This window comes from Podarcis gaigeae, assembly GCF_964106915.1.
Source record: "Podarcis gaigeae genome assembly, chromosome: 2".
Taxonomy (NCBI): Eukaryota; Metazoa; Chordata; class Lepidosauria; order Squamata; family Lacertidae; genus Podarcis; species Podarcis gaigeae.
In genome coordinates, this window is record NC_139679.1 from 59,609,942 (window position 1) to 59,636,136 (window position 26,195).

Sequence of the window (26,195 nt, forward strand, 5' to 3'; positions counted from 1 at the left end):
CTCAAATCTCCATACTTTGCATCTGATTACTAACGAAGATTTCATGCTTCAGAAACAACAGCTTATGTTGTAAGATTCTGTAAAGGCTGGGGTCCTTTGTGTTTGTTTATACAAGAGAATTCTGTTTCCTTGGAGGCTGGTGGAAGCAACTCAGTCTTAATGTAGTGTATATACACAGGGGCCTATACCATATCTATTCCAAACGTATCCTTTATCCCACAAGGAAAATGTCTGCAGCATATTTAGAGCGGGGATGGTCAACGTGATACCCTGCAGATGCTGTTGAATTCCCAACTCTCATCAGCCCCTGCCAACATGGTCTATAGTCAGACATTATGGGAGTTGTCATCCATAATATCTGGAGGGCACCAAGTTGGGCTACCCCTGGGTTACAGCAAGCACTACTGCAGAGAAAGAGTCTAGCTGATATACTGTGACTTCCCAGATATCTTGAGAGGCAATGCTATACTTGGAAGGGAATCCACTGAAACACATGCTTGGGGTTATACACTTAGCCATTTTGGACAAGATGGAAAAGATTCTCTTTAGTGATTAAGTCCATTATTTTGGAGCCATGGGACACAAAGCCCATTCACACAAAGGATGTATCAGATGGTGAGCATATGCCCTTCTTGAGTTAGCCCCAAACTATGAGAAACAGCCTAGAGACACTGTTGGATGGAGAACTGTTCCGTTCTTGAAGTATTTTGAGAATTTCATGGATGGAATTTCCCTCCCAAGGGGGGGAAAGGTGATAATATTTGGTGCTGAGTTTTCTGACTCGCATATCATTTTTATTTTACAGCTGTGAAGCACTTTATGATTATATGTAGTGGATTGGTGTATAATATTACAAAAAGAACCACTTGAAAAATGTCCTTTATAATAGTAAGTGGTTAGACTGGGTCACCCTATGCCTTTTTAGTAGTAAAATAAATTAGAAACAGACGTGTACAGTATCTAATTCTAGGCTCAAAAATGTTTGAAAAATGATGCTCATAAAGAAAAACTATTGACACTTTCTGAGAGAGATATGGGCTGACTTTAAATATATATAACAGAGCAAGTTGAGTTATTCTTCTGCAGTTATTTTTCTGAGTACAACTCACTCCACCAGACTGGTTATTGGTTTGCACACACAGCTAAATCATTTCGGGGCTAGTTCTTCCATTGTCAACAACAAATTCCTCTCCATGGACCATTAGTTTTGAGAGGCTATTTCATATATCAGTATCACACAGTGAACATATTTTGTGTTATGTATTAGCTACACACACACAGTTTGCATTGGAGAGTAGGCATTAAAGTGTCTAAATTCCACTGGAGAATGTAGCCTAATCACTCAGTACAATTATTTGCATTGCTTTTGATCACAGCCCCTAAGTAAGATATAGAAACAACCCAAACCTTGCACACCACCCTTGAGAATTTCAGCAACATTTTTCCTTGTCTTTGATAATTTTTAAGGGATTTTTTTCCTTTTCATTGGTGATGGACACTTTCTCTCTCTCTCTCTCTCTCTCTCTCTCTCTCTCTCCACATACACACACACACGTCCCAATCCTGGTGCACAGAGCAGGCTATTTTTGAAATATTTATATCTTGCCTGTCAGCTTTACTTTTCGAAGTGACATAACCTTAGAATCTATACAATCATAAAACTAAACACAAAAAGACAATAATAAAAAATGAACACCATAAAAATTATAAACAAAGAGCAGCAGCATGCAACAACACCCAATGAGAGCTTGAAGTGTGTTGAAAGCCAATATGCATACACTTAAAAGGTCCTAGACAACAACAAAACCCTGCGCAAGTAGTAGCTTCTGGTATTTGAGAATCTTTCTGCTGAAAAGATGGTTGGCAATGCCAGCACTGATAGAGCTCTCTCACTTGTGTGTACAGAAATGAGGTGACTGGAATCAGTTTCCTTACCTCAGGAGAGGTGAACAGAATTGTCCTTAACAGCACTGAGCACAGGTATTTAGTGGATACCTGTCGTTTACCCCTTGCAGCATCTCTTTATATGAAATTGGCCCAATAAATGGAAGCCTGTCCTCCAACACACAGATCTCCCTTGCTGGGTCAGACCTACAGTGCCATTCTGTAGGAACTTTTCAACTTCAAAGGTTTTAAGGACAAATCCATCTGCATGTGCCCATTCCCTACCATTTACTTTCAGATAGACGCTTCCAACTGCAAACAGAAGCTCCTCATAAAAGCCCTAGAGCGGAACCAACCATACAAGTTCCTACTAAATTTGGTTTTCATGTTGTCATTTGTAGCAATGTAATGTTTTATGAAGAACACTTCCTCAAACTTCCGCAGCATAATGAAAACATATGTGGATCTAGAAGACAATATGTGACCGTTTTCATGGAGAGATTATATCAAAACCTCATTTTTCCCCTGTTGACAGTTATATGGGCCACATTTCAGAGAGACTTAACAAATGGGGAAGAATACTATTAAGCATAGAATGTCTCACTTTTACTGTAGCCATGTACATGCTAGATGGAATAATTTATGATTTAATAATTTTTAATTATGTGAAATAATAAGAAATATGCAACAAATGAGATACACTGTATAATTAAATTATAAATTATGTTTTATTTGGACTGTTGTTGTTTAGTCGTTTAGTCGTGTCCGACTCTTTGTGACCCCATGGACCAGAGCACGCCAGGCACTCCTGTCTTCCACTGCCTCCCATGTTGGTAGCTTCGAGAACACTGTCCAACCATCTCGTCCTCTGTCGTCCCCTTCTCCTTGTGCCCTCCATCTTTCCCAACATCAGGGTCTTTTCCAGGGAGTCTTCTCTTCTCATGAAGTGGCCAAAGTATTGGAGCCTCAGCTTCAGAATCTGTCCGTCCAGTGAGCACTCAGGGCTGATATCCTTAAGAATGGATAGGTTTGATCTTCTTGCAGTCCATGGGGCTCTCAAGAGTCTCCTCCAGCACCATAATTCAAAAGCATCAATTCTTCAGCGATCAGCCTTCTTTATGATCCAGCTCTCACTTCCATACATCACTACTGGGAAAACCATAGCTTTAACAATCCGGACCTTGGTTGGCAAGGTGATGTCTCTGCTTTTTAAGATGCTGTCTAGGTTTGCCATTGCTTTTCTCTCAAGAAGCTGGCATCTTTTAATTTCATGACTGCTGTCACCATCTGCAGTGGTCTTATTTGGACTAGTGTTAAATTAAATATTGTATTGCCTAGTTTGTGTTGATTGTTGACTACTTTAGAGTTTGCCAGAGCATGGATAACTAAACATCTGAGGGTGGTGGAACTATCAAGTGGGGCCGTTCTGCTAATTTTACCAACCAAGAGAATCTGTAGGGAAAGAGGTGGTTTCTCAGATAGTCTGAGCACCTTAAACTAGGCCCAGAATGAAGTGGCAAACAATGCAGTTCTTTTAGAACAGTTTTGCCTAACCTCTGTTATATGAGTTTGACATGGAACCCTAGTTGGGTCCAATTTAAGTATGCCTGGAAAAAAGACCCGGTGGACTCAGTGGAACTTACTTCTGAGTAGGATTGTGTTGTACAGGCCTGAACAGAAATGTACTCCCAAAATTGGGAGGTAAAATGTGGTGTGTGTGATTAGATGGCAATAGGTGGAATTCTACAACAGTTCTTCTTAGAAAATTCTTCACAAATACTCCTCTGCAGAGGAAAATGTTATACCTGGAATTAAATATTCATCGCTTATGTAGTGTCAGAGAAAAATTAGAAGATGCCTATCAAATTCTGGGAGATAAAAGACTAGGAGTAAGCATGCCCTCCAGCTAATATGTTCCTGCGAGATAAAAAGACAAACTACAAAAAAATATGTGTCTGATGTCTGAGATCTGGTCTAGACATTACTTTCACAATAGCCCTGTGTTGCATTTCCATTAGGGGACTGGATCATGGTGGGGAGAGGGGGAGGGGGAATGGGAACAAGTGCAGGGTACTAAAAAGTGGAGGGAGCCTCCGTGGAAACAAAAGACTTCCTGTTTCAGACAGGGTAGATCAAAAATAGTTTGAAACTAGGAGATAGGAAAGGGGAACCAGAACCCAGATCTTTTCAACTGGATGAATATTAACTCCCTGCCCGCCCCAGCTTGTATGGCCATCTGTTACAAGCATTTGTGCACACCTTGATCAGAAGACTCAAAACCAGTTTTACTACTCTGTTGCACAGCAGGTTCTTGTACTTATAAAGCAGCTCTTAATTACTTCCAAAGTTACTTAGCAAGGTAATGTTGGTTTTGTCAGTCTACTTTCCATACCTTTTGGGGTGGAGGTGGGATGCCTTTAGATGTTATATATGCAAGCCCTTTCTATCCAGGCAAGTGACCGATTGGGGGACTTTCTTAGCAGAAGTGTTAATATTTTGAAGTATGCTCTTATACCCTTGGATCCTGAACCTCCAGATATAAAAAATATAAATGAATATGCTGAAAAGCAGAAAGGTTAAGGGACATATAAGACGGGGACGGATGGACCAGCTTTTAAGTGTGCTTAATAACTTTCCTGGAGAACAGATGTTCTCAGCATCTCCAGTCCTTGCAAGAGTAAGGCTATTTATTCACCCATCTGTATGGAAGGAAGGGCCATGACTTCAACATAGGAAGCTGCCTTATATCAAGTGACACTATTGGTCCTTCTAGCTCAGTGTTGTGTACACTGATTGGCAGTAGCTCTCCAGCATTTCAGACCGGGGTCTATCATATGGTTACCAGATTCCCCCCCCCATGAATCTGGGGACACTTTTTTTGAAGCTGAGTAGCAACAGGGAGTCAGTATTGGGGATACATGCATATTGTATAAAGGTGCAAAGCCCTTCTTTTGCACCCTCTGAAACATAAATGCGCAGAGACTGGGCAATGGTGTGCCCTGCGCCTGTGACTCTTGAGCCTTCCCTGACCTCCTTCCCCCTTTGTTTTGACAGATCAGGGGAGGCTCGGGAGTCACGGGCGGGTGGCCGTTGCCCATGAGGGGCCAGCCTGGTAGTGCAGTTGGCTCTGGTTGGCTTCAGGAGCTGCTCGCTGGTGTGGTGCAGGAAAAATGGTGGGCTCCACGGCAGTGAGCAGCTCCCAAAGCCAGCCAAAGCCAACTGCTCTAACAGGCTGGCTGCAGGCTGCTGAGGCTGCTGCTGCCATGTTTCCCGGAGACAGATTTGGAAATCTGGCACATTCTGGGGACAGATTTTGTCCGGGGACAGATTTGGAAATCCGGGGACTGTCTCCAGGAACCAGGGATGTCTGGTAACCCTAGTCTATCGCAGCCCTACCTGGAAATGCCAGGGGCTGAACCTAGGATCTTCTGCATGCATCCCACTGAGCTACACTCCTTCCCAAAGACCACATGTCTCACTAAGCTTCCATGCCCTCCCTTAAGAGTTGATTAAACTGTGCATTCAAGTAGGGGTTTTGAATAGCCAGAGGTTGGTGAGCTTGCTTTAGTCCAGAGGCAGGGAGCCTGTGGCCCTCCAGATGTTTGACTCCTACTCCCATCAGCCCCAGCCAGTATGACCAATGGGAAGTCTAACAATATCTGGAGGCCATAGGTCTGTTGTACATAATAGCAGTTTCCTTGCCCATGACACTTGCCTATTAAGATAGACCGGTGTGAGAAATCCATAATGATGTAAATTGCGAGTGTGTGCAGAATTTTCAAATGCTGAAAATATTCATATTTGAGGCACGAGATGCAGTGTGATAAAACACACGTACATTTACGACACTGTAATGTCAAAATGCATGCAGAGAACTGTAGAGAGATGTTCGGTTGTCGTGTACAAACTTTTATCTAGTCTAATGGCTGAGGAGGTTTCCTTAAAAGGCATTAATGGACAGCAGATGTTCTCCAATGACTTTTGATTTCGGGTGGCTGCTGGGTTTGATGCACCAGACCCGCTTGGCAGGGTCCTTGAGGAAAATAGGCAGCACCTTCAAGGCTTTGCTGTTTGCTACTGGGGACATGAGCTTGCTTCTAATTCGGCAGTGACTGTGTAATTGCAAATAAAGTGTTGTCACAGATACACCAATACTTTCCTTCAAAAGGAAGCTGCCCCTGTAAAAGGCTACAACCTTTAAACTTTCTACTGCAGTGGCTCCCAAAGTCCTCTACCTCCCCGCCCCCCATCAGACCATTTGAAAATGGCTGAATGTCTTGGCAGACCATTTCATGGTTTCTCTGCCTAGTGTTCAGCAATCGTAATGTGCTGTATTAGGTTATATATGGATGAATTCTAATTTTAATATAGTATAATACATTAAGAAACAAAGCATGCAATAAAAATATAATTAAAAATAAATGTGAATATTTTTCGATGTGGACTACTCTCCTTTTTTTATAAACTGACAACAACTCCCACCCTGAGTCACTCTTTTGCATGCTCTGTCTCTTAGCTTCTTCCTCCTTTTCTCACTGCTTCCTTCATTCCCATACATTGATTCTCCACTCCACTGAACTACCTTTTCAGTCTCTTTTTCCCACTCACAACCTTCTCCCCTCTTACTGCCAGCACCAAATTTATTCCTCTAAACAAGGCAGAGTCTCATCCTCCACCAACACATTTGGTTGGTCCTGTTCACCTTTTGGGCAGGCCCCTGAGTCGTAAGAATGATGGAGCAGTTGCTGCGAACACTGTTCTTCAAACACACATAACCCCTCTGTACCCGCCACTCCACAGAGTCACGGACCACCTGAATAAAGCTCATGGACCACTTATGGTCCATAGACCACACTTTGGGAACCCCTGTATGGATCGTGAAAGAATATATTCTGAAATGACTATTTAAAAAAAAATTATTTGGCAGAGTCCACCATCCGTTTCCCATAGTAAGTGGTATCACTTGTTAATGTGAAACAAATGCCTTCCCCCCTCCTCCTGTGTCACATACTGCCTCTCTCTGCAACTCTTGAGAATAAAAAAAAAAGTTCCCACAAATTCTCAGTACCAAGTAATTTTCCATTCCTCACAGTTGAGACGTTTCTAATTCCATTTGCTTATGCTCTACGGGAGCTTCTAACAGTGGTTTCAGGTGTCTGTTCAAATCTGCCACCTGGTTTCATTAATGGTGCTGTGTGCTAACAGAGTGACAGGTGTTACCTGCTTAAGCACTGACTTCAGTTCCTAGGGCATCCTGAGTTTTCCTTGGAGGCCTTCCTTCCAAAATATTATTCTACTTAGTGTCAAAGATCTATTGATATCCCAGTCAAAAGGAATATGAAAAATAAATCAGAACACTGATATTCCTTGAAACATGTCCATTCAGTGCAACAGTTAGCGTTACTATGTCAGATTTACACAGCAGATTATGTAGATGATTGAAGGCATTCTGGCATTACTGGATGGTAAGCATTATTGTAGGTTACTGTTAAATTTGATCCAACTGAAATAAGTTTGTTGTTACTCTGTGTTTACAAAGTGAATGCAAAATGACTAAGGTTTTGGGTTTTTTTAAGCCAAAATGTGAGGTGGGGGAGAAAGCAATTTAAGGGGAAATATTCACTTGGGATATGAAATACATCAGTCTTCCTAAATTGGCAAATATTTATTTGATGTCTAATAGCTCATCCCTGGCTATTCAGGGAGCTCATTCCTAGCTATTCAACATGTAGAAAGAAAAGAAAAGAAAAGAACTCAGAACTAATAAGAAACACTACAAACCCATATAAAGCACTTTATCTCAAACATCGAAAAACAGAGCATATTTTTATGAGTTACAAATAGATCCAATGATAAGTGATACAGAAAGGAGTTTTAGTAGAGGCTTTATAAGGCTAAAATGTCCTGCTGGAAGAGGAATATGATATCTGCCATTAGAATAGAAATGTGTGTGGGAAAAGTTGTTGGCATAATCAGTGCAGGATGGAAAATAGCCCCAAATATTCTAAGAAGTGTCACAAATGAATTGTGCTTCCTGTTTTTGTGAGAGTACTATTGAACTTCTTTCATGCTTATGGGCTCCCATAGGCATCAGTTTGGTCACAGTGAGAACAGAATGATGGAGCACATGGGCAAAAACAGTCTTCTCTGTCAATGGCTGGATGCCTTGGGTTCATCTGTTATCTTCTCTAGATTAAAACTCATGTTTTATTTCCATCATTATATTCATGCTAACATCAGTCCTAGAGCTAATTGGCATGATAACAAATCTGGGTAACGAATGTGGGCTGAAGGTAGCCTTAATGTGAGCATTGATGTTTGCTGCTTTGAACAAACCAAACAGCCCTGGGTACTCCCACATTCAGAGAGGGTGGGAGTGTACAATATCCAAAGAACTACATAAAGCAGAAATAAATGTATAAAGTGAGATGCTGTTGAAACAGAAGGACATTGAGATGGAAGAAGATGAAGGCTCAGCCTCTGGTAAATCAAGCTTTGAAACGACATCAAAAATCTGGAAAACCTGTTTATCAGAGTCAAAAGTGAGATAGCTACACATACCTTGAGCAGCGGCCTTGCTTTCAAATTGCCTTCAACTGTGTCTCAAAAAAAGTGACTCCAAAACAGACAATGCTCTGCATCCAGCCTCAGTCTGAATGGAACCTGCGGAGCAAGTAACTTGTGCATGATTAATTCTAGATTCCATACCTCTTGGATCCAGGCCATTACACCTGTGAAATCATGACTTTCCATATTTCCTCAGCTGGAAGAGATAATTAACATAAGAGACTACAAAACATTTCACTGCAGTGTAATTATGTGCCATTAGAATGTAATTAAATGCTTATGCAGAGAAACCCAGCCTTCTAGTTTTAAACCCTCTTTCAGACTTCAGCCAGACGAAATGGAGATTATGTTGGGATGGCATGAGGACAGTCTGGGAATAGGTATTCAGCCAGTTCAGGGTAGGTTTTCACTCCCCTTTAAGGAACAATCCATAATTTGGTAGTGCTGCTTGGTCATGTTTGCTCCTCATTAAAAGGGGGTCACTCTATCCAGGAATGATGCTGCTGCTGTTGTTCTTCTTCACAACTGTGGCTAGTGCATCAACAGCATCCTTTCCTGGTAAAGGCAGATCTGGCCACAGTTATGTGTGTCATAGCTACCTACAGGTTATAGTAATGAAAGTTATTCTTTGTGGAGCTGTCTTTGAAAAGACTCCAGAAACCTTTGTTGACAAAAATCATAGTTGCTAGATTGCAATAGGAGTTCACATTCAGGTTCATGTAACAGGTTGTACCAACTTCCATTTGGCTTCCAGTTTGCTTCTGGGCCTCATTCTAAGTGCTTGTCTTAGCCTTTACAAACAGAAGTGGGGAGGCTGTGGTCTTTGTGTTCAACACAGACAATGGTCATGAGTGTTGAGGTTTGTAGTCCAGCAACATCCGGAGGGCGGGGCACAGCTTCCCATAAATGATTTGGGACCTAGATACCTGAATGGCTGCTTCAGCTGTCATGTTTTTTTCTCTTCAGAGGAAGTTTGGCCCCTGCCCCCTGTTACATATCCTGTCTCCATCTAAGCTGCAGTTGGTGAGCAACAAGGGGTAGGGTTTTCTCAGTCATGGTGCCCAAAAGTTCTGGAGCGTCTTGCCTCAAGAAATTGGGGTAGCCCCTTCCTCCTGCTTTTAGCCCCCAATTAAAAACATTCTTTTTTAGGTACACCTTCCAATGATTTGTTTTATTAGGGGTCATAATGGTTGTTTTCTGTTTTTAATGGTGTTAATGCCACTATGCACTGCCTGTGCTTTTTAGGTGAGTTTCAGCTTTTGATGAATTGTTATTTTAAATAGCTCTTGTTACTGTTGTTAGGAGTCTTAGAGGCTCCACTAGGGATCTGAAAAGTGAGGCATAAATAGATAAAATAGAGCATACGAACCAATACCTTGCATACACAGAAAGCTATTTTAGCTACAGGTGCCTGCAAAATGCTACCCATAATTATATAAAATTACCAGAAACCACCCCCTGATTTCTAAGCATCATATTACTTATATAGCCTGTCCACAGTTATTCTTGCTCTGGTAACATCCCATTTGGATTACTATAATGTGTTGCATATGGGACTGCCTTTGAAACCTGCTCAGAAGCTTCAGTTGGTGCAAAAAATAAATACTGTTCCTCAATTGCTGGCTGGGATTGGGCAGGTTCAGATTGGGGTCTTGCCAGTTCTGAAGCAGTTGCACTAGTTCCTGGTTCACTTCCAGACACATATGTTGTATATTTATGCATTTTTTAAATATTTTGTGCTTTGATATATTTTATTGTATCATGATTTAAAACTGTTGAAAGCCCCCCTAAGTGGAGTGGGTAGACATTTTAAATACTGTATTTTTCGCTCTATAGGATGCACAGGCTCATAGGATGCACCTGACCATAGGAGGGGGAGAACAGGGGAAATTCCCCCCCCCCTTGTTTTCCTCCTCTAAATCAAGGTGCGTTCAAGGTGCGTTCACCCAAAGCCTCCGGAGCACAGCGGGAGTTCCCGCTGTGCTCTGGAGGCTTTAGGTAGCTACCACCCCCAAGCTAGAACAGCGAGACGGTCTCGCTGTTCTGGCTTCGGGGACAGCCTTTGTAGCCTCTGCAGGGCTGCGGGGTGAAGGCATCCGCTGCCCTGCAGAGGCTTTGCGTGCAGCCATCCCCAAGCTAAAAGAGCTAGACGGAGCGCTCCGTCTCGCTCCTCTAGCTTTGGAACAGCCTTTCTAGCCTCTGCAGGGCAGCGAGGTGCCTTCACACAGCCATCCCCAAGCTAGAACAGCGAGACGGAGCGCTCCGCAGCGCTCCGTCTCCCTGTTCTGGCTTTGGGCTTAGTTGCGCAGCCTGCATTCGCCCTATAGGACGCACACACATTTCCCCTTAATTTTTGGAGGGGAAAAGGTGCGTCCTATAGAGCGAAAAATAGGTAAATAAAACTCGCAGTGCTGGTACTGACCACTTGAAGCCCTTTGTGGCTTAGGACTAGTGTTGCTGAAGGACACTTCTTCCCATATGAACCTACCAAGGTGCAGAGATCTGCCTCAGAAGCCCTTCTTTAGGTCCCCTTGTTTTGGAGGTAAGATGGATGATGACCTCCAGACGGGTTTTGTTTTGGTAGTGATGGCATCAGTTGCCCAATCTTTAGAATGCCTTTCCTGGGGAGAGTGATCTGGCACTAGTTTAATAGTCTTTTCAGTGCTGGATGAATATTTTTTTTGTTTTCCAAAGCTGATAACATGCCATTTTAATGGAGTGTATATCTTTCTGGTTCTGTATTTATTTTGCATTTGGCATTAATATATCAGTTTACATAGCGAAGCATAGATCCGGTTACAAATAAGTAAATAAGAAAATTGTATATTTATTTATTTATGCCATGAGCATAAATAGAAGCTTAGGTTTTTTTAACACACACACACACACACACACACACACACACACACACGTAAATAGTTTAATATGCCAATGAACAATCTTAATCCATACAAGTATATAACAGTACATAGAACAACAGCTTCAAAACACACATTACATAAACTCAGCTAAGATTAAATAGATTTCATTCACAATAGCATAGTGATTTTTTAAAAAAATGTACATTAGTTTTAGAAGAATAATACAGCAAACATGAGGTTGCTGTATTTTGAAGAGCAAAAAAGAGGTTAGATTTGCCAACTTCTACTTTTAACTATGGAGCGCTATGAGGACTCTACCCATGAAAAAGAGGACGTTTCCTGGAAAAAGAGGAAAGATATTACAAACATTGACATGACTTGAGTCCCCCCTTTCCCCTTCTCCCCTTGCAAAACTCAAACTTAGCCCTTTGATACAAATGCATACAAAAGAGGGAGAAAAAAGGTGACTTTCGAGTTACATGAAAACATCAGTACATAGATTCCTATGGGTTTTTGACAGCCTGTAACCATGTTCTGGGTGGTAGCATATGAAATAAAATTAGACCAGGTGTTGTGAAATTTCATAAATAGTGTTATATACCAGTGGTGCAACAAATGCAATCTTATTCCCAATCAGGCATTCAGTTGTGGATTTAGTTTTATAGAGGGCAGCATTGAACACTGGTGTATACTATGCACAGCTTCATTTCTTGCCCCCATACAAAATCAAATCCTCCTATGTCTTAAACTAATGGAGTGACCACTATTCATGCATAGGCACAGTAGAATACACACCACCTTCTGCTGCTCCTGGGGTTACAGACATTTTGTATCTTTGCCACATTCCATGTTGGTCAGGGCTGGTCCATGGATACTGGTCTGTCATGAATTAGCAAGGCTCAGCTGTAGTGGGGAAACTTTCGGGGTGCCATCTTGCCCTCAGGATTGTGGGTGCCCACCACCACAATGGGGCTTATTCCCAGGTAAATTGTTATAGGATTGTAGGCTTAGTCTGTTAAATATACATTAAGCTTTCAATATAAAAACAACACTTTAAATTGTGCTCAGAAGCAGACAACCTGCGCCCTACACTGCAGTAGCACCATCTGGATGTTACTACAGTACGGATCATCCTCCCTCAGAATGGCCAAGACTATTTCGGGAGCAGAAGTGTGCCAGGTTGAGATGGATCCCAATAATGCCTTCTAAAAATGCCTAGAGTTGCCTGGTAACAGTGTGAGAGGTGTGTCTGCTTTCAGGTCATGTTATGAATAGAAAAAGCTTGTTTAATTAGTGTTAAGATCAGTCCGACTAATAATTTTGAATCCTGCAGCACCTCAGGTCAAGGCTTTAAACCAGAGATGGGGAACCTGTGGCTCTCACAGATGTTCTTGGACTACAATTCCAATAATCCCTGATCACTGGATGGGTTGATGGGAGATGGATTCTAATAGCACTTGGAGGGCCACAGGTTCCCCACCCCTCTTATAAACAATTATCATTGTCTTCAATCAAGATGTTGACATTGTTCCATCAAACAGTGTAAGAAAAACAGATGTTGCGTTGCTGTTGCCTTCGGTGAGATTCTGAGAATTGCTTAAGGGGTTTTACATGCTCAACAGCAAGAAGAGAAGGACCTTCCAGGCTCTCTCCACCATGGGAACCCTTCAAAACCCGCAACAATTTCACTCTGCCAGAGTCAGTTGAGGATGTTCTATCACATCCCTGATATTTAGGGGTGGTGTGTGTTCCTGTGGCTTTGAAGCACGGGACCTGTGTGAAGTGTGATTGGGAAATAAGGGAGAGGTGGCAGAATTTTTACAAGCCACATGCTGGATGAAAACCAGAGGCTTAGCAGAGAGGAAGGAGTCCTTGCAAACTGATGAATAGTTAATACATTTTTAACGTTGATGAGCTACAGGCAGGAACTGCAACTGTGTGGTTAATGGCCAACAGCAGGTGGAACAGGTGAATCCCAGGCCAGTGTACCGTGTCCAATGAGCCATGAAAGGCACCTGGACCATATTGTTCTAGAGTCAGAGAGCTGCCCCTTGCTACGAAGGTGTTTGTCGGACTGGTCATTATCCAAAATCACTTCCAAAAGAAGGCAGACAGTTTCTGACAAGCAGGCTGAGGCAGAATAAGCGAAGAGAGCACGGGGGCATTGTGTGGAATGCTACAGAACAAGTGCTGATCTGGGAATGCTCATGTGTAATTTAGCTGTTTAAAGGTTAAACATTCTTTAATGGCCCTTGACCTGCTGTCAGTCATCTCAAGTTAGTTGAGGCTGAACTAAATTGCAACAACCTTATCGGGAGGGACTCCCTGTCCCACTAACAATTATGGGAAAGAAACCCACATCATTTGGCTGTTTTGAGTGGTCATTCCTATTACTATATTAGTTGTAAACTTTGAGGCAAGATTTCTGTTTTGTACACTTGGATTTTGCCAGATAGCACAGTTCCAAAACTCACAATATGTGAACATTTGCCTGATTCTCAACTGGTGTCCTGGTGGAGTGGATATACTTGTGATTGGATAGGTGCAAAATTGCATACTCTTGACAGGTTAGTGTGCCTCATGTAGCAGACATCTCATGATGATAGCAGGTCTAGCCCACAGGGACAATGGGGAGAGTGGGGAGAAGCTATGGGTCAGAAATGATTTAGCCATGACAGATATTGCTTTGCATTGGTCTATCATTGGTTGGTGGAGGGTCCAAATTTGTGTGACTTGAGCCTGAGGGAGGTCCTCATCAAATTCAAACCGCTTCAACCTCTCGGCTCATAGTCATTTCTTGTTTTTGTCCCAGTGAATTACAACACTCCAGGAAGCCTCTCTCGTTTAGCTGTTCACAGGGCGCAGACCGAGCAGGGGCCTGAGGAAACTGTTTCCCTTGTTAAAATAAAGGCATTAGTTTAATATGTACCAGGAGAGGATAGGGAGTTCTCTTGTTAAATGTTTACCAATCAAATCCTGATGAGGACTTGCTTAGAGTAATTCGGCTTTAAGCTGTGGCCTGTCATTCTTGGCAAGCATTCTCACAGGGCCATGCAGACCAATTATCAAGGTTGGAGGCAAGCACAGCATTAATACTTAGACTGTAGTATCTTTGCTTAGTAGCAAATACCACTTTAAAAAGGATGAACCATGATAAATACAGATATTTTCACTCTATCTATAGAATATCTGTAGCTCTTCACTTTTGAAGACTTATATCTGAAGATATAGACAAGATGTAAGCCACATCTACCTTCAAGAGATTAAATTAAACAGAGAAATGCATTGTCTGCTGAATGATAAGAGTTTGTGTCAATGACACATGACAGAATGTATTATCCTAATACAGTGGTACCTCAAGTTATAGACTCTTCAGGTTACATTCGCTTCAGGTTACAGACTCCGCTAACCCAGAAATAGTACCTCAGGTTAAGAACTTTGCTTCAGGATGAGAACAGAAATTAGCCTGAGGCCCCATTACCTAAAGTAGTACCTCAGGTTAATAACAGTTTCAGGTTAATAACAGACCTCCACAACAAATTAAGTTCTTAACCCAAGGTACCACTGTAGTGCATAATGTGCTTGAAGGGAACCACAGGTAGCTATAGGGAGAATGGCTTTATATAATACTGTTTCATAGATGGAAGAGTGCCCTAGGTGGCTAGTAGAACACACACACACACACACACACACACACACACACACACTATAGATATAGCATGGTGGTGGTTGTCAGGTTAGACAGGAATATATCTTGTGTGGCAATGACAAACCAAAGCATGCAAAGGACTGATACTCCAAAAGCTGAAATTTAGTATGGTTTCCCAGATTGGAGTATCAAAAAAGTAGGGCACCTATCTGGATCAAAGTCCCAATGTCTTTCAATGCAGGCTTTTAAAATTCTAACTGAAAGAACCACAGACTTCCCCAAGCTGAAGTGTTCTTCCATCCAGGACCTTGAACCTCCATTTTCTTCCCCAACCCTCCTAACCCAAAAGGTAGGATTACTAGGAAAGTCCTCACAAGGCAGCCTGATGGGAAATGGCATTCCTGACTCACAGCCCTATTAAATTCTATAAACAACAGTAAAATTAAAGACACACAAATTAATGTTAAGGATGCCGTTCCCTCAATATGGATTTGAGAGACCCCAAAGATAATAACTGAGTAAGTAGGGCTAACCCTTTAAAATAAACAGGCAGCCTGGGCCTTGCCTGATGTCTACTCTTGCAGCCTAGCCAAAATGCCTTCCAAAGCCCTGGAAGATTTCTTCCCTTCATTTCTGCATTTCCTGCCCCTACCCTAAGCCAGCACACAATAACTTGAACGGGGCACTGAGTTGGACCCCAGATTATGGCTGCCCAGTGGCACTTGGGAGCCCCAGAAGCCACATCCGAGGCTACGTCCAAGGCCCCGTGAGCCCTCAGACATGACTTGCTGTGCTGCGCAAGGACCTGGAAGTCACGTCTGAGGCCCCATGGTGCAAGTGCCAAGCACCCACAACAAAAATTTTGTGAGTGCCTGAGCACCTAGAGCTCCCTATAGTTGGCACCAGTGAAGTTGAAAATCTGGAATATCTAACAGACTTTCCAAGTGTCCCTATTTTCCTGGGTCAGTCCTAGATTTACAGATTTGTTCCTGGAATGTCCCACTTTCCCCTAGGACGTCCCTTTTTTCATCGCAGAAGTGTTGAAGGGTTATACAACACCCCAAGTCAAGGAGATGAGTAACTATACAACCTTTGGAAGACGTGTGAAGGCAGCCTTCATCAGAGAAATGTTGGGGCATTCAAGTATAATAAAGCCATATAGGTTGTGTAGGCATAGATTTTCCTTAAAAGAAATCCTAATCACACATTCTAAAGAAGAACATGAAAAGCACATAAACTGGGCTCAAGCAGAATTAAAAGCTTATTTGGGGGGAGGTGGAGAAATTTCCTCACATTTTATCTGTTTAACACATGCCCTATATTCCTCAATCCATGTTTGTTGTTCACTTTTGTGGGAACAAATACACATTTTCTCCAGATCTAAGCATCTGAAAATGGTGGTGAATCTATTGCTTGCAGTACTCATTAAAACCACTTGTTTTTCTCAAAACAAACCAGCTTGGAGAGAGTTTGGTAGCCTAGCTGGCAGTTCATCATGGCTTCTTGCACTTTCTTAGGTATGAGGGTTTACAGTTATATAAAACTTAATGAATCAGTATACTTTAGATTTCCTTCCTCATACATATGGGTTCAATTAACGTCCCTGTTTGCTTATTTAAGTGTTTTCATTAAATTGCTTTACTGTATTTTCCCCTGCAACTGAAAGGGAACATGGCGGAGCTTATGCCTTCTGTCATCATCTTTTTAAGCTGAGCTTGTCCTTTGTTCCAGTGCTTTTCCATATAAAAGCGCCTGCCCTTTATTAGGGGGCTGCAGTGTGTGCCTTGCATGCTCAGATCTGCACTGCAGATGCATAGATAAAAGCTCTGTGCATGGGTGCTCAGGGGTGCTCATAGTTTGCACGTAAGCATTACCTAGTAGTTTATAAACCTTTTACAAGAACAAGTTTTGCTTCCCTTCCCTTCCCTCCCACAGCTCTGCCCCCAGCCTCACAACTGCTTCTGATGTGCCAATCTCTCCCTTACTATGTCTTGTTTAAGTGACATTCAAGGGTAGAGTTGTAGCTTAGTAGTAAACCATCTCCCACATATGCAGAAGTTACTTACTTGGTACCCCACTTACCTGGGATTAATCCCCAGTGCTTCTGAACTGACTTCCAAATAGGCATGGTTAGGCTTATACTGTTAATTAACTTTACCAAACCCCACACCCTTTAGATCTAGTCCCCTAATGTAAGGGTGTGTGTTTCTCCCTAGCTGTTGATAGATTTGGTACAGGGAATCTGAGGTTCAGTAGTTATGTCTTCTTCCATCAGTCTGGTCCTTTGGGATCTGCACTTCCGATCTTGGGGCTGCCATGGATGAAGAAGGAGGAGGCAGAGGAGGAGGAGGAGGAGAAGTTGGGGCTGGGCTTAGCAACTCTCTTTAGAATCCCATCTGCCTATGTAGAGAGGACTTGAAATTTTCTTCCAAATGCTCATTTAACCACCATATTTTCCGAGAAAAGCTCAGGGTCCTTGTTAAAAATCATAAGGTAAATTTGAAGGGAGGGAATGAGTTTATTAGTTTTGAAAACTCTGTGTACTGCTGTAACTACTCTCATGATATTTGAAAGCCTGAGATATGATGTTTAAACATGTGGTGTTAACAATACCGTTTACCTCCCCGCCACAGCAGTACCTATTTATCTATCTGCACTGGTGTGCTTTTGAACTGCTAGGTTGGCAGGAGCTGGGACAGAGCAACAGCAGCTCACCCTTCATGCAGATTCGAACCAACGACCTTCCTATCAGCAAGCCCAAGAGGCTCAGTGGTTCCATCCAGGAGTCATTCACCTTTTACCTTAACCTTAACAATACCCCTGGGCTCACAGAACCTGCTCCAATACCATCTCTCATTTTGGATACAAGGTTTTATTCTATGCTGTTGTTTGTGATGAATAGTGGGTGGCGCTGTGGGTTAAACCACAGAGCCTAGGACTTGCCGATCAGAAGGTTGGCAGTTCGAATCTCCGTGATGGGGTGAGCTCCTGTTGCTCGGTCCCTGCTCCTGCCAACCTAGCAGTTCGAAAGCACCTCAATGTGCAAGTAGATAAATAGGTATCGCTCTGGCGGGAAGGTAAATGGCATTTCCGTTTGCTGTTCTGGTTTTCCAGAAGCGGCTTAGTCACGCTGGCCACATGACCCAGAAGCTGTATGCTGGCTCCCTCGGCCAATAAAGCAAGATGAGTGCCACAACCCCAGAGTGGCGGGGATCTATGTGGAACTCTGCACACTCTGCAACTATCTCCATTATCCAAATACTCACTGCTTTTTAATCTTCCTCTGTAAAACTAAATTATGTTAATTTAGGAAGAACTACTGTAGCTGTTTTGGCAGTTGCTAAAAATGTGTGCCATGAATTGGGAACTCTGCAGTCAAACTATCCCAGCCCTTGGAGCAGCCACAGCAGTCACACCAGCTGAAGGCCCAAGTATCCTAGAATCATAGAGTTGGAAGGGACCCTGAGGGTCATCTAGTCCAACCTCCTGCAATGCAGGAATATGCAGCTGTCCCTTATGGGAATTGAACCTGCAACCCTGGTGTTATCAGTACCACACTCCAAGCAACTGGGATGCTCTTTGAACGCCTTGGGAAAGTGCTAGAAACATACCAAGTATTAGTAATAACTTGTATCTAAATTACAAAACCTTTAAACAAGCCTTTATCTGCTATCTCTTTATGAAATCTCTACCCTTGATTCTTTGTCTCAGCTGTTGCAGCAACACAATGCTTGTCAAATAAGCGGCCCAGCCATCTACAATTTAAAATACATGCTTGTATGGACTAAGTTCATCGCCCCTTCCATAATCAAGGGATATTCTTTTTCTTATCTTACCTGTCCTTCAGATAAAGGCCAGTTATCCCATCCTTACTTTCATCTAACAGCACTGGTCTTTGTTCATAGATAGATCTTAATGATTTGTTTGAGACAATGGCCATGCTTAGCATAATAAAATTGTCCCCTTGAACCCTGGGCTGATAGAGCTAAGCACATGTCTTCTCTGTAGCTATTCTTCCAGTTCTGTGATTCTATTATTCTGTTGCTATTTCAGTATAATAGCAATCATACGTTACTTTAGTGCTATTCTAGAAAAAGAGGTGCTGGAACTCACCATTAACACCTCCCTCATTCTCTTCAAATGGCAATGACACCCATCTGAGAGGTGCCGGAACTGAGTTCCTGCAGTGGCGTAGCGTGGGTTGTCAGCACCCGGGGCAAGGCAAGTAATTTGCGCCCCCTAACCCGTGGATTTGCGCCCCCTAACCCGTGGATTTGCGCCCCCTAACCCTAACCCCCAGATGTTGCGCCCGGTGCGGCCGGCCCCCCCTGCAGCCCCCACGCTACGCCACTGAGTTCCTGTGAGTTCCAGTTGAATAAAAGCCCTGGTTACATGTAACATTTTCCCTTGGTGAGATTTGATCTGATGCTAGCGTCTTTCCCTTTTGGGGTGGAGGACCGATGACTGCGGTCAGCCTCTAGAAATTAAGGGGATCCCAAGGATTCCTGAGTGCTGCGGAGATTTTCTGGTTGCATGTCTGATGCTCCCATCACGGCTCTGACCTCACTATGGAATGAAGAGATGGAAAACACTGTTGATAGGATGGCCCCTAAGTAGGGAACAAAGAATCTGTTAATTTCAGTTCTGTCAGTTTCTAATTTTCCAATCTTAAATTGAGTTCTCCGGTTTTCTGCAGCAGTTTGGCTATTCCAGGAATTAGAAAAGTCTTGGTATATAACCTACTCCCCACCCCCCACCCTCTGCAAATCATAACACTACAAAACCCAAGAATTCTAGTTCCAGAGTTAGCAATGGTCTGTTAGATAGCAAATATTGGTCATGGGGAAAATCCATTGAGGGGTTGTTGTTTTTCATCGTAAGTGAATACGGTTCCAAATTTCACTCCAAACACCCAACATTTTCTCCTCCAAATTGATAGAAATATATATTTTAAAACCCCAGACTTTCCCATCTAAGGTGGGGAGTAAGATTGCCAGAATCTTTGAGCTTGTCTGAAGTGATATGATATAGTAAACATGTATTCAGGGGCGCCGACTTATAAAAAATATTGGGGGGCCCCATACCGGGGTCCTCGCCACAAGATCCTGGCTGTGGGGCGCAATTCGGGAGGGCTCGGCTGGCCGGGCCCAGGCCCGCGGGGCTCCTCCGCGCTCCCCTCCCCCGGCCGGGCGGCGCCTGCAAAGGCTGCGGGTTCCGCTGCACGTCTGTCTCTCTTTCCACCGGTAGCGAGAGCGGGGGGGGGGGCGGGGGGAGGAGGAGGCCACCCGGGAGCCGGAACCGGGCACCAAATAAGGAGAGCGGGCCTGGATCCTGGCCTTGTTTGGCGCTTCCCCTCGGCCGGTGGCCCAGCCAAACCCGCGGCGGCGGCGAGGCGATGCCCGTGCAGGGGGGCGCCCACCCCTCGGCCCCCGCCCGGCGCTGCCGCCCCAGCACCTGCCCGCTCCTCCCAAGGGGCCTCCTCTCCCTCCCGCCTCTTCGCAGCAGTAATATAATTTTCTTAAATTATTGGGGGGGCGGAGCCCCCCCAAATGAATTTTTGAGGGGGCTCGGGCCCCCTCAGGCCCCATGGAGTCGGCGCCTATGCATGTATTCATTCACCAGTGATGCACACTGAACTAGTAAAATGCATGCACAGCTGATGGGTCTATGTGCCTGTTTCTAGTCAAATAATTGGCAAGAGCCCTGATCAGCTGTTCTGGGGTAGGGGACTAAATCCAGCCTTCTGTTTCCTACTCCCTAACAGCTGATCAACAGTGTCACTTATTTTATGGCCAAGGCTGTGTCCTGGCAGCTGAATCAGGGCAGGGACTATACACACAGCACCCCTTTGTGCACATAGTTTTTCATCTAGCGACAGGTATTTGCATGGAAGTCCCCTAGCTGGGATGTACGAGAGTGATGTAGGCTTATCCTATGTAAGAAGTATGGTCAAAGTAAACTAATTCATGTTTAAATATGTGTTAACTCCTGTCTACCTAAGAGTGTTATTTGACATGTTTAAAATGTATAGTTAAACCACATTAATTCCTTATGGAGCCATTCAGCAGTCAAATCTACTATCGTGCTAAAACAAAAAAAAAAAATTCCTTCCAGTAGCACCTTAAAGACCAACTAAGTTAGTTCTTGGTATGAGGAATTTTTGTTTTGTTTTGATTATGGCAGACCAACACGGCTACCTATCTGTAACTGCTACTATCGTGCTGTTATTAAACAAACAAAATGTCTCGCACAAAATGTCTGGGAAGACTTGAAAACAAGCAGTTAGAGGGAGATCCCTCCCTATTAAATCAGATATGAGTTTAACCATAACAGGAGTTTTAGTTATTTGCCTAAATTTAAATTGGGGTTTACATCAGACCCAGAAAAAGACGTCCGCTGAACTTGATCAGAACCATTATACAAACTTCTTTTTTAAAAAACTCTAACAAGGAAAACTATTGACGAGACTGCATTATCCGATTAACCATCCGTTTGAATTTGATGGTATTCCTAAGACTTACAAAAAAATGTTCTTCCTAACTTTGTTCACTTTCAGCAGTGAGAACTTCTCCACGGTAATGATTGTAAAGTAAAATAAAGGTTGAGACTGCCACCTTCTGCCTCATCAAAGCCTGATTCACACAGTTGAAATTCAGCAATGCTGTTATGTCTTCATGTGCTCCATACTAGACATATGGTGCACTGTGGGATACAGTTCTTCCCTCTCAAAGGGGTAGAAGGGTTGTGGATGTTGTGGGGAGAGGAGCTTGCTGGCTTATAATGTTTATAAAGCTCCCAAATTTCAAACATGTGAGCAACTTCAGTCTGCCACAGAGTGTGTCCACACATGCAGGCAGCCTCTCTCTTATCTTCAGAGGCAGTGCTTCTTTTAAGGGAAACCTGAATAAAGTAAACAAATGAGCACAGGATTGATTCTTCTGCCCTTAACCTAAAATGGCCAGTTGGTACACTCTAGCAGTTCTTCAGTACTCTAAGCTCAGCCACAGAAATATGAGCGATGGTCACAGTGAATCTCTGGAACTGCTCACAACTCTGAACTTTTTTCCCAAATGCGCCCATCCTGCCTAGCTACACAGGTCTCTTTTTAGGAGCACAGGAAACTGCCTTATATCAAGTCGTATTGTTGATTTATCTAGCTCAGTGTTGTCTACACTGACTGACAGTAACCTGCCTTTTCCATCTCTTATCTGGAAATACCAGGGATTGAATGAACCTTGTACCTCTTGAATGCAACACATGTCCTCTATCAATGACTTACTGTCCTTCTCCCTTCCTAGGGCTCAGCTCATGAATTACCTGACTGACTAGCTTAAAAACATTATTTGATCTCTCTTCACTCACTTTCACTCTTCTTCAGACAGAGAGCGCTTGTTTCCTTCATTTTGCCCTGTTAGCAGCCAGCTGTCGGTGTTAAATGTCAGGCCTGACTCATATACGGCTCTGTCCAGATTGATGCTCAAGCCACGGCATTTTGTAACAAGCAGATTGTTGAATATGGAGGTGGTAAAGTACGAGTGTATTATTTCTGAGGCTAAAGTAGAATTGGTGGGCATTGCTTGCTCCACTCATTGCCTTTACATTCAATTCATACTGGCTTATTTTTATTTTTAAGTCACCACATAATGCCGCTGTGTTCAGATGATGTTTGAGGTGAGATTGCGGGTCAGACATTCTGAGGTAAACCATGGGTGTCAAACAGCTCTTTAGATCTTACTGCAATCCCTTATTAATGAAGTATTGAGTGAGGGAACACATTTGATTAATTTCCCCTTTTCCTAGAGTCTACACCAAATATGAGGACACGGTAGTTAATATAGCTAATGCAGCATAGTGGCTAAAATCCTGAACTATGGACCTGGAAGTCCCCACCAGAGCTGCAAATTGTAAGCAGTGAAAGCTTACAACACGATGGGGTGAGGGGTGAGGGATGGTGGTGGGAAAATGAAGTACTTGTGGGATTGAGTGTGGATATGTCTGAATATTCTTAAGGATTGTATGAAATGTATGTTTGTATATTTGTAACATATATGTATTAATGTTGAATTATTTTAATAATAAAAATTATTTTTAAAAAAGTAAGCAGTGAAAGCTTTGGGGATGAAAAGGTTTTGGGGGGATGTTGCAAAATGCAATATGCCTTTTGGGTTGTTTTTTTTTTGTGTGTGTGGCTCACTGCTGCCTCCATGTTTCCACCTTAAAAATAAGACCAACCTTTAACTCGAATCCAAAGGGAGGAAATTTCCTCTGAGCTAATAGAGCTGTGCTCAGCCAGCCTAAGAGTGTGAATTTCACTTAATTTTTTTCCAACTTGAAACAAGGCATGCATTTTAAAAATTAAGCCTACTATACAATGAAACACATACCTCTTTGGAAAGTGTCTGTTCCTGATGCCTCCAATTGTAGAATCCAAGCTTTTTCAGGGGTGTGTGTGTGTGTCAGAATACGCATTTTTTGGTTTTTCAGAAATGATCTCTCAAACATGCTATAAATAGACCTTGAACACTTGTCTCATTGCAAAATGAAAATCGTTTGCTTTGAATAGGTTTCAGAATGGCTCAGATACAATATCTTGTGGAGCAAAGATGTGGATCAGTTTGGAAATGTAGACACCGGCTTGGCCTAATCCCTCCCAGCTGCTTTGCTTTGTTTTTGCCCCCAGAAAGAGCCCCTAAAAGTCTTCTCTGTAATCCTGCAAGCTGAAATTCAATCTACACACACACACACACACACACACCAAGCTTTGAGCCTCAGGCTTTGGATGTGGGGAACAGGGAAGGAAGAGGTTCACCTCTCCACCGCTCCCAAGGTGGTAAAACTCCTTTCAATTTAAGGGGAGAGCCCCCAGAATCCAATTCACATAAGTGCACTAAGAGCAGAGCTTTCAAAGTCCACTAATCTAAACAGACAATCGATAGCTTTGAGATTTTTCACTAAGTAGTCATCTTTCTGTTGCTGTTGACAACAAGGACCTTGTTTCTGGTTTCTGTTTCAGCTTATAGCAGTGAAGTTTAGCTCGGGCATCAACCTGACTGGCAAGCCAAGTTTCACACACGGTTCTGATTGTGAACCCTAAACAGCCATGTATGTCGTAGGCTCTGCTACCTTTAGATGTATCCCAAGAAGAATTTATGATCCTTTCCTAAGTGTTTCCCATAGGATTTCTCTCCAGCTCCATCCTTCCAAACGCGGGTAAGCGATAGGAATTCTACAGGCTGTTCTTTGCCCTTTTACTTTTGGTGTTATAGCAACTGAATCAGCAGCTATTCATTGTGTGATGAATTACCTGAGCTGCCTGGCCTCTTGATACTTCATTGGTCCAAAAGCTTTTAGGGTTTATTTTCAGTTTTATGACACTTTTCAAATGCAGGGTTTGGGTGTTTTTTCTAATCCCCTCACCCCTGCATATGTAGGCAAAAAAATAAAAAAAAATTAGCAAACAGAATTCTTTGGCCTGGAAAAGAGGAAAAACTAAAAACTGAAAAACAGAAGCAGGAAATGGAGGGTCATAGCTCATGCACACGTCTCATTTATACTGAGCAAGAATGGTTCTATGATGTTTACATGAGCTTAAAGGTAAAGGTAAAGGGGCCCCTGACCATCAGGTCCAGTCGTGATCGACTCTGGGGTTGCGGCACTCATCTCGCTTTACTGGCCAAGGGAGCCGGCGTACAGCTTCCGGGTCATGTGGCCAGCATGACTAAGCTGCTTCTGGCGAATCAGAGCAGCGCACGGAAACGCCATTTACTTTCCCGCCGGAGCGGTACCTATTTTTCTACTTGCACTTTGACGTGCTTTCAAACTGCTAGGTTGACAGGAGCTGGGACCAAGCAATGGGAGCTCACCCCGTTGTGGGGATTCGAACCGCCGACCTTCTGATTGGCATGTCCTAGGCTCTGTTGTTTAACCCACAGCTTAGTGGATGCTAGATAAGGTGGGGTATTATTTTTCTGGTCTTGTAGCAAGGGATGGGAGGAGGAATTTGATTCAGTTCACATTTAAAGGGGAGCTTCATAATTTGCATTTTCCAAAACAACTTGAGGACCGAAACACAACCTGCCATGGACTGGCTGGATGAAGGGGGGTGGTAGGCACCAGCCAGGAAATCACTTAGGGAACTCCCAGTGGGAGGAGGCCCAGAGCCAGGAGACTGGTGGAGGGATGATGATGATGATGAGTGGTCAGAGGGAGAAGAAGGAGCAGACTGGGAGGAGGAGGTAGAGGGCAGTCCGAGGCAGAAGCAGGGCTGGGGAGGAGTGGGACCAGGAGGCAAAGAGGCTGGCTGTGGAAGAAGCCAAGGGATCTCCCCCTCCAGTTGTAACCAGCCCCCCTCTTCCTTGCTCTCCTAGAACATGCAGAGAAATGAAACGGGCAGAGAAGAACGGAGTTGTGCGCAGACTCTTTGTTCTGAGGGCACCATCATATGAGCGAAACTCTGCTCATGGAACCTGGCTCCAGCCCACTGACTTAGAAAGAGTTTGAGCCGTAATCATTTTTTAATACGCTAATACTAATGGCAAAAACGAAGCTCTCTGCGCAGAGCGAAGGTCAAGTTCTGCGTGAAGAATGTTGGTTACGGCACCACCTGAAATGCCAAACTGTGAGTAACGAGGGTAATTGATGGGTGCAGTGTTCTCACAACAGGCAGACTCTGGAAAACTGGAGGGCTTTCCTTGTTGTTACAATAACATCACCAATAAAGAGCCAGGGTTTTGCACACACTGTACTTGCAAGTGACGGGAAGCACTAAGGCACCGGCTCCGTTCCAAGACAACATGTGTGATATCTGTTTGGCAAGTGCTACAACATGTGTTCCCTCTTCTGTTTGACTTTTCAAAGCACTAATGGCCTTACGAGTCAGAGGCCTGCCATTGATTTAAATGGATTCTGGACCAATGCCATAAATTCGTGACTCAACATAGACGTTTGCACCTCAGACCTTGCCGTGGTCCTTTGCAATGACAGTTATTGATGCACAAGGTTAGGGCTATTCATGCAATAACAAATATCTCTTTGGTAAGTTCCAACAACACTATCTCTGTTTAACATTGAAATAGTGTTGAATGGCAGCATGTTATCAGTAAAAATAAAGGGATTTTTTCTATTCTTAAGCCCTCTGTACTACTATATCCCAGTGCTTCTTTTATTGCTGCTGGTTGGAGGAGAGACGAAGGGCTGGAATTAATATTGCAATTAAGCATTATGAAGAAAGGACA

General features: G+C 43.3%; 1 long non-coding RNA gene across 1 annotated transcript; it reads left to right on the forward strand.

Moving 5' to 3' along the window:
• Positions 1-15,437: 15,437 nt before the first annotated feature.
• LOC310839759 lies at positions 15,438-25,611 on the forward strand. Its single transcript, XR_014561643.1, has 3 exons — positions 15,438-15,479; positions 23,975-24,171; positions 25,329-25,611. It is a non-coding gene; the product is annotated as an uncharacterized lncRNA (long non-coding RNA).
• Positions 25,612-26,195: the final 584 nt, after the last annotated feature.